This window comes from Pavona decussata, unplaced genomic scaffold, assembly GCF_977016875.1.
Source record: "Pavona decussata unplaced genomic scaffold, jaPavDecu1.1 SCAFFOLD_59, whole genome shotgun sequence".
Classification (NCBI taxonomy): domain Eukaryota; kingdom Metazoa; phylum Cnidaria; class Anthozoa; order Scleractinia; family Agariciidae; genus Pavona; species Pavona decussata.
In genome coordinates, this window is record NW_028145481.1 from 2,447,024 (window position 1) to 2,462,108 (window position 15,085).

At 37.0% G+C, this 15,085-nt stretch overlaps 2 long non-coding RNA genes across 2 annotated transcripts; both read left to right on the forward strand.

Annotated features, from left to right (window-relative positions):
- Positions 1–1,361: 1,361 nt before the first annotated feature.
- LOC146479423 (uncharacterized) lies at positions 1,362–2,984 on the forward strand. Its single transcript, XR_014864953.1, has 3 exons — positions 1,362–1,689; positions 2,097–2,142; positions 2,606–2,984. It is a non-coding gene; the product is annotated as an uncharacterized LOC146479423 (long non-coding RNA).
- Positions 2,985–6,262: 3,278 nt separating this feature from the next.
- On the forward strand, positions 6,263–14,551 carry LOC146479424 (uncharacterized). The gene is made up of 3 exons (XR_014864954.1): positions 6,263–6,500; positions 13,106–13,151; positions 14,058–14,551. It is a non-coding gene; the product is annotated as an uncharacterized LOC146479424 (long non-coding RNA).
- The last annotated feature ends 534 nt before the right edge of the window (positions 14,552–15,085 follow it).

Genomic DNA, 15,085 nt, shown 5'->3' on the forward strand with positions numbered 1-15,085 from the left:
GCATGAAAAATAAATGGTTATTGTTGGATAATCAAAAGTAAGTAAAAGAAAACAATTGACTTGTTGTATAACATTTTGTATAATAATGATACCTAAGTTACTCCAGTGAAATACCAATTTTTTTTAACCTCTTAGGGAAACTGAATTTTGCTCAACAAAAAGGAGGTAAAAATCTGACTAAAGCAAATCCAAGAGAATTACAGTGTAACAGCTATTGGTTCAAGGAAACGGAAGTGTTTAAAAATTGAGGATTCAAATAACTGAGATTGCACTGTAAATATAAATAACTGTAGTGTACATATTTCATTCAAATAACTGAGATTGTACTGTAAATATAAATAACTGTAGTGTACATATTTCATTACTCATTACTAAGTTTTGAATTTTTCTGTTAATTATAAGAGATGGCTGATAAGAAGTTTGACCTTTTATCTGTAATCAGTTATCAACAGAAGCTTGGGTTTGGTTGCATTAAACATGGCCTGCATATCAGCCAGCTCCTCTCTAGATGATTGGTGAGCAATGGGAAACAGATATACAGGGAATGCCCCTTTGTTCAGCCTATTTTTGTTGCCTCTTTATCAACTGAATAGTTATAAGAATGATTGAGTGACAGGGCTCTGTTGCTTATAAACACAGCTAGGCCCAGGCATCCAGTAGCCAATCTCTGTTGTACACACCAATAGCCCTACCTGGCCAACTAACCAAAATCTTTACTGCTGAAGAAAAAATTTACATGCTCAGCGAGTGCCCGTTCAATTTTTTTCCTGAATATTACTGATATGCTCTGATGAGTCAAGGAGCACTTCACTTCTGCCATCATAAACATTTATCAAAAGGTAAGACACACAACTGAATCTATCCCTTGTGCACAATGCACAAAAAGTTTCACACAAGAACTCATAATTTACAAGTTTACGAACTGCCTCAACAAGAACTTCCATTAATAAACAAAGTAATTCTTGAGCCGGACTGTATTTTCATCCCATCAAACTGTCTAATGGACAAACAACGATAATAACCGAGTCCCTTTGCACATCACTACGTCCGCCCGTCTGATAAAACTAATGAGGTCGGGAATTAACTGGAATATTAAAGATCTACCGTAACCAGTAGGCAAAACTCCAATCACATCTTGTCCTAGATACACTACCACTAAGGCGCGAACTTGGTCTACCTTAAAAACAACAGAAACATCGCATTCAACAACACTGAACAGCAAAATTCAGAGCTTTGAAGGAAGGAAGTGACCGCCATTTTTTTAAACTTGGAGTTGGCCCATGCCTTCTGCGCTAGGTTGAAAGCGAGGTAATCTGCACGATTTGAGCAGATTTTATCAGCCTCTACCAGGGCTGTTCGTCGGGTCGGCATTAGGTAACATAGGGTGAAGCGGTCCCGACTGATCGGAATTTTCCGATCGTCCTTGTGACGTCATCGTCCGACTGCTTTCACGAAATAAACAAATATGGCGCTGAAGTGCTTTATTATCCTTTGCATTGTGTGATAAATTTGCCGGCGGCCAGCTCTGTTGGGACAACTATTCCTCAGTTTACACACTGAAGGACTGACAAAGCAGATTTTTTCGAGGAGTGGATGAATGTTTACATGCCTTTACCATTTTATCTTTGCCCACCGCTTCACTCGATGTTACTTCTTTGTACTGTTGCAGAGGACACTACATAACATAGGGTGAGGAGGATCCGAGCCCAACTGGATCCAGTCTTCGTTTGGAAAAGTATTCCTGATTAATTATTTGACTCAAAAGTAGTTCTTTCGATGAATACATGAATTTTCAACAACCTATGTTGAAGTGTATAAAAATATATTTATTTATATTTTTTTAATGGGGGGACTTCTTTGTAAAAGCCCAAAAGGTTTGCTTTAGTCCTCCTCCCTGTTGTAATGTTAATATTAACTATTGGACAATATTTTGCTATCTTTAATCATGGGAAATAAAACAATAACCACAATCATGCGTGAAAGCTTTGAGGATTTATCTACAGGCTATATTTCACTAAAACAGCTATAGCTAGTGCTTGAAAACTTGGTTTACCGGGAACTACAAAATTTTAAAGCATTCCCCATTTCCCCCATAGCCTACCTTACTTGGTTCTTGTTGCCATGAAGTGGACTACAATACATGTAAGTTAATTTAGTAACATTGTTTTGGTAATTGAAAGCATTTAGTATTCAACATATGTGGCTAGTTTAAAAATTTAAACTTTTTACAGTATTTGATAACATCATGGGGGTAATGTAACAAAAGTATAATTTCATACATGTATTTACTGAACAGATGAGAAATCATGCTAAATGTGCACCCAAAACAAATCAGTAATGACTGGCGTCTAATTGCTCCATACAGTATCACTCATTATGCTTGATAATAAGGTAAGTTAGAATGAAATACATGAGGATGACATGACATGTCATAATATCTTTCTTGCAAGTAAGACCCTAAGAAAATTATATAGAGAATATTACCAGTACATGTATTTAATGTTGATATTGGATCTTGTTGATAATTGTCTCTTCATTTCGCGAGTGTCTTTCACACCTTCATTAACTAGTGCATCAATTTTTCTAATAATCCTCTCATCAACAGGTTGACAAAGGCCACTACCCTGCAAATAGTAATGAAAGTTAGAATGATAGGATCTTTGTTAATTAAGACAGAACTTGAATGGAAAAAAAAATCTTGTACACTGTTTTTGTGAAATTAATACTCTGTATAGGAGAAAAAGACACAGGCTGCATTTGCATCACTTAGAGAAAAAAATTGATAACATTTATGCTTAATTTCAATTGCTGTATAATGACTGAACATTGCAGCTGAAGAAGTTCCTAGCTCATTTTTTTGTGAAATGGCTGTTTGTATCAGAGGCAAGAAAATAAAGATAAATAAATTTTGTGAGTTGTAATTATTGAACCAAAGCCAGTAGGTCAAAGAGGTCCCAACCAGTTAATTCATAACAGTTTTTGCATCTTCCCTTTATTATCTCACCTCTCCCATAAGGTGATGTGCATGGTCCTTCTGGGACGGGAACTCAATGTAGATTCTTCGCCCAGATCTCACTTCTCCTTTTCCCACATCTTTTCGCAATCTCTTTGAGGCCTTTTCCCTCTCATGTTTGGTATCCTTTTCAATCTACAGCATAGGGGTTGTTTATTATTCATTTAATAATTGCATTTTGTAGTGGACAGAAAAAAAAATTATATTCCAACATTATATTAGGACACATATTACCAGTACCTTCAGGGACAATGAAAGTTGCTTAATTAAATTACTGAATATATACTCTCGTTACTGTTATTATTATTATTATTATTATTATTATTATTATTATTATTGTTATTATTATTATTATTATTATTATTATTATTATTATTGTTATTGTTGTTGTTGTTGTTGATTGCGAGCTTTTCTTCCCTTCAGCACCAAGGCCAAACCATGGTCCTCGATCAGGTACTAAAGAATTCACTTAATTGAAAGAACCTTCCTAAGAATATTAGCCATTCCCAGAAGAGGATTTATTTTGAAGCTCAGTGATGTTGATTAAGCCTGGGATCCTCTGAATGTACTCATCCAGCCCTTTTTGATGATGTCAAGTGCTCCTATAACAAAGCTGGCACAATTGCTGTTTGCATCTTCCACTTTCCAACTATTATTATTATTATTATTATTATTATTATTATTATTATTATTATTATTATAATTATTATTATTATTATTATTATTATTATTGCAATTGAAGCTCCCCTTAGCCACAGCCACCACCTTGTGGTTATAACTAGCACTGGTTGCTTTTGTTATGAACAATTTTTGAACTCACAAACCTTGTAATCTGGAAATGCTACCACTTCCCTTAATTTCAACCTTGCTGGACAGTTTGCTTTCTTGGATGGCTGTAGGAGATAGCAAGGGGTGACAGGCCAGCACGACTTCTAACAATGGAAACATTTTTGATGTGTGACCTCTTTATATTTTCGCTCTGACAAGCATGTCATTTAGAGATTTTCCTTTTTTAAAGGAAATTAGTGGTGGCTCTTTGAAGATTTCTCGTGATAAAGGCTGGTTTTGTATTAAGTGCCATTTTCCCATTAAAACATGTTTGAGGTTGGGCACTGATGGTTGATATTGTGTTACAAAAGGCAATATTTGTTTGGGGGTGTTGTCTTTTTGCTTCAATGCCGATGACCTTTCTGTAAATTTGACATCTGATAAAATTTTTTCAATCAGATTATTTGGGTAGCCTCTAGCAAGGAGTCGTGATTTAAATTTTTTAATATTATCCTCAAATGTTGTTTTTGAGGAGTTTGTTCGTGGGAGTCTTAGGGCTTCGCCCTTGACAAATCCTTTTTTTGACTCCTGGTGGGTGGCTAGAGGAGAAATGCAAGTATTGAAAGGTTTCAGTAGGCTTGAAATGTGTTTTAATATCCAGTATGGATTGATGGTGGAATCGATTGCCTTTGTAAACAACTGTATCCAGAAATGTAGTCTCAGCATTGGAGATTTCAGCCGTAAATTTGATTGTTGGATGATATGAGTTTGCTTGTTCAATGAACAGTTCTATATCGTGTTTACCAGTGTCCCACAGAGAAAAAATATTGTCAATGTAACGTTTCCAAACTGTAGGTTTTACGACGCTTTGACTAACAATTTGTGTTTCAAATATGTCGGCCATAAAAATGTGCAGAATTGTTGTATCCAGACTTCTGAAAATATATAATCCAACCACATTAACAATTTGAGTAAACCTAATCAGAAGTTTTCCTCTTTTTTTTTTCAATCATTTGATCCTTTCATCAGCCTCTCCAAGGGCATGGCAATGGGAAGGGGTGGGGGAGGGGGCTGGGGTGGATTTGTTGTAAGGGGCATTCTCCTGGGATTGAATTTGTAGAGTCACCAAAGATTCTAATAACAAATGAGCACTGTCCAGAGTGAAGTTCCTAATTTTCACTAACACTTTATTCATCTAATTGAAGTTTTGTGTATATGAGGAACTCCATAATTCAAAAAAAGTATCACAAAATGTTAAGTTAAAGGAAGGATTGTGTTGTTATTGTTGTAAGAAGTGTCTCAGTGTCATCCTGTGTCCTCCTGTGGATTCTAAATCCATTGATTTTCTTTTTTAATTATTATTATTCCAAAGGTTAGATCCCCACATTTGCAGCAATTGACAAGACTCAGCAGAACTGTATTATGGGGGCAAAAGTTAACCAAAAATTAATAAATATTAACTCACCATGATTTCCAAAGTTACCAATACCCTTGTAACAGGAAAACTTTACAGTATTTTTCGTTTCAAAACTTGAAATTAGCTGTGCGACCTGATCCATAGAAGAAACGTAGCAGGTTCTTTCGGGAATTTGTTCGCAAGAAGCACATGTACAGTCATCATAATTTTCTGCCATTATCAAGACGCGAGCTACGCAAAGGTAAATTACAACTCAAATCTCCCGCCAGATTTTCCCGGGTTCCCGCTAATATAGGCAGTTCAGCGGAAGAAGGGAGTTAAAAATTAACAGCCAAAAGTAAGCCCAAGTAGGGGAAGGGATGGTAATTGCTACTCTTCCGAAATATCGGTCAAATAACACAAAAAATGCGCACGCGTTGTGTTTGACATTATCCCGCTTTATTTGACCTGCAACGAAAAATCACTTGTTGTTTATGATTTATTTCTGCAAATGCCACTACACGTCACCCTCACCCTATTATGTAGTGCAAAAACAGTACAAAGAAGTAATAAACATCGAGTTAAGTAGGCTTATATTTTCGTGAAAGATGTAAACAGTTTGATTCATATAACAGCATGTTCATGTATTCATCGAAAGAACTGCTTTTGAGTCAAATAATTAATCAGGAATACTTTTCCAAACGAAGACTGGATCCAGTTGGGCTCGGATCCTCCTCACCCTATGTTATGTAGTGTCCTCTGCAACAGTACAAAGAAGTAACATCGAGTGAAGCGGTGGGCAAAGATAAAATGGTAAAGGCATGTAAACATTCATCCACTCCTCGAAAAAATCTGCTTTGTCAGTCCTTCAGTGTGTAAACTGAGGAATAGTTGTCCCAACAGAGCTGGCCGCCGGCAAATTTATCACACAATGCAAAGGATAATAAAGCATATTAAATAAAGGATAATAAAGCAGCGCCATATTTGTTTATTTCGTGAAAGCAGTCGGACGATGACGTCACAAGGACGATCGGAAAATTGCGATCAGTCGGGACCTCCCTCTTCACTCTTCACCCTAATGTTACCTAATGTAGCGTTGCAGGTTGGTCTTCGTGGCAGATATGTCTTCTCACCTTGTAACCAATAATGAACGTTCTTCTTTCCACCAATGAAACTGCGTTGTGATCGTGTCCTCTGTGATTATTTTGACAAGGGAGGGGATCAACTTGGTCTACTTTCGCCGGCGATAAGCATTAAGAAGTCGCCATTTTGAACTAAACACGAACTGAACTGAACCATCGCGAGATGACTCGTGAATTGCAGGTAAGCAGCCTTTGTATTATTTTCGTGCAGTGTTTTGCAGGACTTTTCTTTGTACTGTAAACTACATTCGATGCCAGTTGAAACCCGGATGGCTGACGCAAAGCTGTCGTCCTTTTGCTAGATGTGCTAGTTTTAATTTCGAGATCTGTGCAATGTTTCTGTGGAACTAAAACTGCGGAACACTTTATTACCTGATGCACGTTTTCCTGGTTTTACAAGTATCATAAGTTCGACTTCAGCTCGAGAACAATAAAAACTTGCTGATTGACCATGCCCCTGGGCAGGATGAAAGTCATCTCACCATGCATGATAAACTTTATCTGACCCAAAATTATTTCCATCTTGTCCTTGCTGGAAATCACGTACCCTGCTGGCAGAGCTTTTCTTAACTCCACAGGAAGAAAGAAAGGCTCTGCAGAAATTGTGTTTTATGGAGTATGCTCATATTTGCTTGGATATTATTGTAGTTTCAAATTCAGGGTGTCTGAAAAACTCAGACCTCAGACCCTGGAAAAGCTCAGACCCCCTTAAAGATCATTTTGGGACTTAGCGTCCTGTCACAACATTGATGATCAACCAAAAGCTAAATTTTACAAATACAAAATGTTAATTGTTAAGACTGGTGATAGTTGATCATTCCCCGAAGTGGAGGTGAATAGTGATGGATATTTACCCAGTCGCAAAGCGGTGAGGTAAATATCCATCACTTTCACCGACACTGAGGTGAATAATTGTTTTAGTATATACCACACAAGCTGAATAACCAGTGGACCACAAAATTATTTTATTTCTGACAATATTTATTCAGATAATACTGACAAAATGGTATGAAATTTAAAAAATCTTGCACACCACGCGGTAAGCAATTTTTCATGCAGTAGAAAGTTCTGTCTCGCTTCCTTGCAGACAAATAAAACTTTTGGAGACACTTGTTTAGTTCCTACAGTTGTTGCCATTTATGTATTTTTTTAACAGCCACCTTGTTTATTGAGTAACCATGGCGAAACGGGTAGTACTTGGCTAATGACCTCCAAACTAGCCAATCAGTACATGTGAGAAGTACTATTCACTTGTGTGGTATATACTAATTTTATCTGTTTGGGGTGATCTACCGCACCGCTATCGTAAATTCAATTCAATGGTATTTAGGCATTTTAAAACTTTTCTTTAGTGCTGAGTTAGGTGACATACAGCCAGATTTTATTATTAACAGGACCTAGCACCACTGTGACCTTGAAAATTATGCTATTAGTGTTTTTTGTTTCTAAACTAGTTGTTGTCACTAAAGGATTATTTTCAACTTGTGTTAAATATTTATGGCTTTCAAGCCTTTTACTGAAGTGTTTGTTTGCCTTGTTTGATGGCTAATTGTGCATTTTAGGAGTATCTGGTCACTGCAGCCTGATATTGTTATGGCAAAATGTTTGTAACCAGTATCTGTTTCTGAGACACCCTTCAAATTCAGGCCAAGTCCTATGGCTTCAAATTAGTGTTTACCCAACAACAGCAACAAGCTTCCCCTAAATGGAAAATTTCGGAATTCAGATATCAGTAACTGCTTCCATCTCGATACCACTGAGGCCTTCAATTTTCACTGTTAAGTAAAGGTACACGCAAGTCATTTGAATTGTTGTGTGAATCATTTTGAAAGGCATTTCCTCACCAGAACTATGCACTTCTTTCAAAACTTATGGAAAAGCTGTAATTTAGGAACACAAAGAATCAGTCAATTGAAGGGCTGGGAGCATAACGGACCTATGTCGAATTTCAGCCCGTTTTTCGATTTTGCTTGGATTTGTCCGAATTTTTGCATGTGAACTTCAATTCGATTGAAAAACATTGTCCAGTATTTTTTTCCGCTGATTTGTGTTTCGTATTGGGAATAGTTACCATCTTCTAAAGAAAAATCGATAACATGATAGTCAATATGAATGACCAAAAGGACAATGCATTGAGTATTAATATTTGTATTAAATATAAACTTGTGGTCTTTGAACCATGGGACACGAAAGCGGTCTTTCTCGCGGGAGAAACGAAAAGAATTCTGTTATGCTTTTATTTGATTCTGTTACAAACTACTACATGCGTGACAGGAATGTAAGAAACACACAACAGATACAATACGTCATCAAAATGTCAGCACATTTCTTGGCCACAGTTCTCACCACTAAAAAGTCATTTTTATATGTTCGCTGGCAATGTATTACCTTTAGCAGCACATAAATGCTTTGTTTATCGTTTGATCACCATGTTGAAATGCTTTCCTAAATGTGTTTCACAGAGAAAATCTATTTTCGAACAGTTCTCACCCCATTACGTAAAAATAATTCAAAATTCTATTTATTTCTTTTTTGTGACATGGGTGAGAACTGTTGCCAAAGTACTAAGATGCACTTTTGCTGTGATCAAAAGGGGTAGAATTAAAGGGCAACAAATCGGTTTTTCATTGAGAGAAAACTTATCTCAAAACAAGCCATTTCCTTCCCTGCAACACGATTTGAATAAGCAAGAACTGAGGGCGAGAACTGTTACGCATTGAAAGAAAACTAAGTTCTATGTCATGCCTTACGGCTTTACTGGCTTTCAAGAGAGCGGTCTTTGTATGAAGTGCAGTTATTTTCCCTAATGGTTAAGTGAAACATTACAGCCACTAGTTGGTTCTATCGCCTCGAAGGGAAAACACAAAATTGGAGCTAGCATTTTGGTGAAATCACGCTAAAGCTATTTGCGCCACACTTAACCTACGGCTAAAAAGTAACTTTCTTGACTTCGTTAATGCACAAAGCAAAAATATGCACCATACGACTTGGCTGACCGCAAGCCGTAACTTACTTTACAATGTTTCCGCTTCCCAAATAGGCACGGTCACCTTACAACAAGAACGCGCGGTCCGAGTCCTCTTAACTGACGAGTACGACGTGGACAACTTCTCTAACAACATTACCCTTCCAAGCGCGTTCACTGGTAAACAAGCAAACCACCACATCCCCCCCCCCCCAACTCAGTGTTGTTTTCTAGGTCACGAACAGTCTCCTGGCAAGCATCACCTTCCAAATCAACATTGCATAAGGGGGAGGGGGGGAGGGAGAAGTAACTGTGGTAGAATTACGAAGAGAGAAACAGTAAGTGAGTGGTTTTTCCATCTGTTTTCAGTTGTCATTGCATAGGGGGAGGGGGTGGGAGAGAGAAGTAAAGTTCTGTGGTAGAATTAACAAGAGAGAAATCGTAAGCAAGTGGTTTTTGCGCTGTTCGTGTTTGGTTTTCTCAAGGAGTTTTGTGCACGATTGTAAAACCGCGAAATGTTTTTTAAACCTGGGAGAGCAAAAAATTCGGACAAATCCGAGCAAAATCGAAAACCAGGCTAAAATTCGACATAAGTCGGTTATGCTCTCAGCCCTTCAATTGTTTTTCAAAGGCAGAATGATTATTTGAAATAAATGTGATGGTATATTTCAAGCCTAGTGAATGAATGAGAAATTGATGTATTATTCTAGAAAGTGACACAGGCATGCTCAGAAAAAAGAAATCCAAGTGCTCCAATCAGGAGTCGAACCTAAGACCTTCCGATTACTAGTTCAGATGCTCTACCACTGAGCTATAGGAGACTCGTGGGAGCTTTGGCCAATATACCACATGTTCAACATTTAAATCCTAGCAGTATGAAGGATATTTGCCCCATGAACCTAGTTTAATGGCCTTTGCTCCTATGAGTCTCCTGTAGCTCAGTGGTTAAGCATCTGAACTAGTATTCGGAAGGTCTTAGGCTCAACTCCTGATAGGAGCACTCAGATTTCTTTTTTCCGAGTGTGCCTGTGTCACTTTCTAGAATAATACATCATAAGTCAGTTATCAAAGAATGATTTCTTTGCTTTTAACTCTGACTCTTAATTCCATGTTTAAGCTGTCAAGTATTCCTCAAAGTGTGTTTGCTTTAGCATTCTAAAAGTGGAGGTGTGTGATGAAGTCTTATTAAGCATAGATTCAAAACATTACTCCATCGAGGCTCTCAAGCTTATAAGAAATTGTTTTGCCTTGGTGCAGTGGGCTCATTTTTGGCTTTCAGTTTTTAATTTATTTTAAAAATGATATGTGCACTATCAAAACCGGTCTAATGACAGAAAACCAGAGTGACTAGGCCAAAAGTTTGGACGTAATAGAGACCTCAAAGGCTTGACATGATTTCTGTAGTCTGAAAACGTTTGTCACAGTTCATGCCAGTCCTTACACTGTTAAACATGGGTGAAATAATTCTGGGATGAGCTAATCTGAGAGCAAAACCATGTAAACAACATCATGGAAATGACTGGACACCAAGCTGAACTTGTCCCAGAATGAGAAGTGATCCATGTAAACAGGCTGTTAGTCTACTTGGCAGCCATTGTGCTGGAGATGTACTGTGTAGTGATCTCAATAACAACTTTTGTAGTACTAATAAAATTTAAGATTCTGTACTCTTAAGTAATAAAAATCATAAAATTTGGGAACAATCTATTTAGACCAACCAAACTTCATTAGCCCTGTTGAAAGAACAAATATGTTCCCAAAGTTTACAATAAAATAATAATTGTTGCCTTCAGCAAAGAGATTTGTGTTGCATAAGTTTCTTGCGCAAGAAAGCAGCACTTCCTAACAACAACCCATGCATTTCAAGGTGACTGGGTAAAATTGTAAGAACACTGACTGTGCTGTGATGGCAATTTTTGTCAATGATCCTGATCACAATGAAAAGCAATGGAGGTCACTCAATACACTTGTACTGTAAAAATTTGAATTTATTATAGCCCGCAAAATCTTCAGTAGAGTGAGTGCTAGAGGTGCTTTATTTTTTAAGGCCAATTTAGACAGTACAGCTTTTGCTTATGACTGTTGCATGCAATTTCTTTTTTGTGCGCTGCTCACGTCATGAAAAAAATTGTACACAACTCTCGTCATTCAACATGCCAATTGCCTACAACTATGACTGCCATACATATAGGATTTTAAAATATGTTTCACAATCCTACAATATTTTATATGTCATGCACGACAAGTTGTAAGTTTGATTTACATGAAACATGAGTCAAGAATTTTTAATGAGTCCAGAGATTTTTGTAGCCCCCCACGCAGTCGTTTTCAGGGGACTCGTATTACGAGGTAATACGAGTCCCCTAAAAACGACTGCGTGGGAGGCTAGAGATTTTTGAGGCTATCTGTAAAATCAAAGTCAACGAAAAGTTTGACTTATTCACTGAAGATTTTCTGTGAAAAAAACCGGATACTTTTTTTTCCAGATAGAACATCATGAATTCTTTAAACAAGAAACTGAACTAGTCAGGAGACAGGGTATATGTAGCTAGGGTAATGTAAATTGTCTGACTGGTAAAAAAGAGCTTGACCAATATCAAATAACTTCAAACCCCAACCCTAGATCAAATAATGATACTCCCTTGGGTTGGGCTAATAAACTTTATCTTTACAGGGTGGCCCAGTCAGCAGCAAGGCTGGTATCCATAGGGGCCCTGTAAGTTTGTGGATATTAATTGACCTAGTGATAGACTAAATACATGTATTTTTGGTAAACTTATTATCAGAAGATTGGCCAGAAGACAACCTTCGGTGGTCACCTTTTTTAGATAGAATGCTGTGCAACTGTATAATATTGGGAAGAATGCCAATAACACAAACCAACACTGGAATTATTAACCCTTAATATCAAAGAACAAATTCTCCTACCTTTTTCCCATACTTTTCCTATAAAACTACTTGGGAGACGTTATTAAAATATCAAGAAATTTCATTTTGGGTTATCATATCCTTAATTCTCATGAGTCACCTCAGGGGTGGAATAAGCATTGATATTACTAGGGGAAATTTGATACTGATCACTGTTAATACAATACAAGTCAGAATAATAATATTATTCGTGTGTGTTTATTATGTATACCAAATAGGTTTTTAGCTATGTTTTTTAAAAATGTTTTCATGCTATGATCTTCAGATTTAATAACTTAAATATTCCTTTATAAATTATTTTTCAGCTAGGTCACTCACTTTTCTAAAGTTCTTCACTTCCAAGTGTACTAAAGTTTCTATCTTTTATACATGCAGACATCCATAAGAAATTGACCAGTTCTCTTTTTATGGTCAGTCTCAACTTTTAGTGAACTGTGCATGTGCTGCATGAAACTGTCCTACTCTTGAACAGCAAAGACAAAAATCATGTTAAACAGCTTGGGATTTATGCAACCTGAATTTCTCAGTATACTGAGCAAATAAAAGTTTTCACCTACATCTAGACCGAGAATGCTGTATTATTCGGTGAGTGAAACAGGCATACTCGGAAAAGGAAATCATGTAGACTGTTTTACAATAAAAAAAAGGAAATAACTTAATAATCTACAAGAGGCAAAATAAAAGACTGCAGGGTTTGTTTTCCTTAGGCCATTTGGTGCACTTTGTCTGCTTTGTTTGTCAAGTCAAGAATTCAATCATTGTTGATGAAAAATAACCTGTCTATTCAGATAGGCCACTCTGAAATAATAATAACCAATCTTAATCATCATCATCATTATCATCTTCTTATCATGGTAACAATTAAGTTTCTTGATATTTCTGATTTTATGTAGATTAAGGGCAGATGGATGAAATTGGGATCAAGAAATAGCTGAACAGGTAAGTTCAAGCATGGAAGCTACTTAAGACAAAGTAGTCAGATCAAATGAACAGTAGTTGTAAGTGTTCGGCAGTAGTTCCTATCTAACCAAACTACTGTAAATGCATTATAGACAATACACTACCTTACAGTGAGCAGCAAGTTAATTATGAAAGGTCGATCCATTTTAAAGGGGCTATATCATGGGGATTTTGATGTGTTTTGATCAAGAATTGTGCTGCAACTCAATCTAAGTACCTATTCCTGTTTATGAAATGCCCCCAAAAACACCAATGAAAAGAAGATGTCAAGTTTTCAATTTTTAGCAATTTTTCAAAGACACAAGTGGACTTGAAAAAGTTGGCCGTTTTTTTCAAGTTACAACCCACTTCTATCTTCGCCATCTGTAGCCAGACTTGTAATTACGTGTAATCACAGTGTACACTATAGTGTTGTAACTTTTAACAAAACTGCAACCTTCATTTTTGGGCTTGCATGTGTGAAAGTGCATCTAGGTACTTCAATGAAAGTGTTACTTAAAGTAACTGACATTGTCCTCCAACCATTTTCTTAGCAACATAAGTCATTCAATGCCTTGTGACATCACACCTGGGTATACATAACCTTGGCTAAAACGGCAACGCAACTGTACTAACAGAAATTGTCATTGTCAGATTCACGCTTGGTCAATACTTACCAGCCCTTACCCTTGCTGAAGGGAATGTTAGACAAAATAGACATTACCTCGCTCCGAAGACCGTTTTCCACTTTAGGGACTAATACACAAACTCTAATTTTCACCATCCCTCCAATAACTGCCACGTGGGCTACAAACGTACTTTTCCTAACTCAATACTGGTTGAAAACTTATCTGTGTGCGTAGTGAGGATATTTTTTGATTAATTTATTTTGCTTTTCTGAAATAGATTGACAGAAACATAACTGGAGTTATAATTGGATGAAGCACCGCAGAAGATACATAAGAAGACTAAGAGGCAGATTATGAGGACATGATGAAAATAATGGAACTTTGTGCAAAAAAGTTTGTTGAATTAAAGAAACTCACATTGAACGGCCAGCATCAAGTTGAAGTCAATCTATTGTACCATTCTGAGAGAATCGCTGCTTGTAAACCATTTACACTTTTAAACTTTAAGCGATTCGTTAATTCTTTCAGTTGATCCTTTCGCCCGTACCAAGAGAGCCATTTTTTTTACGAGATTTTAAAACAAACAAACAAATAAACACATCAAAATTGAATGAAGTCTTTATAGCTTTGGAATAAATTTGCTTTAAACGTAAGAAGTCGCCATCTATATCCATACACTTATTTATAGCTTGTTTTGCAGCGCTTGGTGCACTGATAAATGTTGCAAATGTCATAGATAACAGAATAAACAGAGAGTTGAAACGTTTTGGAGATAGACAGTCATATCATGTCTAGGAGGGGCTCAAGATTTTGAGCTATTGATGAGTCAGGGAACATGAAAAGATCATCTCACTGGCACAAATTCTTGAGGGATCTCACCAGCCATCGACCATATGTTATTTGTCCCGTTGAATTATCTGAACAGTAGATTTGCAAAAGGAAAAATATTGGCTTGCGGAAAGAACTATTTATGAAGGCTCTTAGTAGTTTTCCATTCTTGCTCGTGATGCTAACGAAAATCAGCGGCCGGTTTTGCTTTGATGAGGCCTCTTTAACCCGCTAAACGTTCGAGTAATGAGTTGTAAAATTCGAGTGAGGTACGATTTTCCTTTCTATCTGTGAATATATTAACTTTCATGATGTTCCAGCTGGCTTCAATGCTGAACACACTTTTTCATTAATTGAAGAGAGGAAAGACTTCTATTGATCGTCATAAGCAACCCTATTGACCAACGCTGTTGGTAGACACCGGCGCGCGGACAAAACTTTGTAAGGGGCGCTGAACGCAATTTAATGGAACTTGTT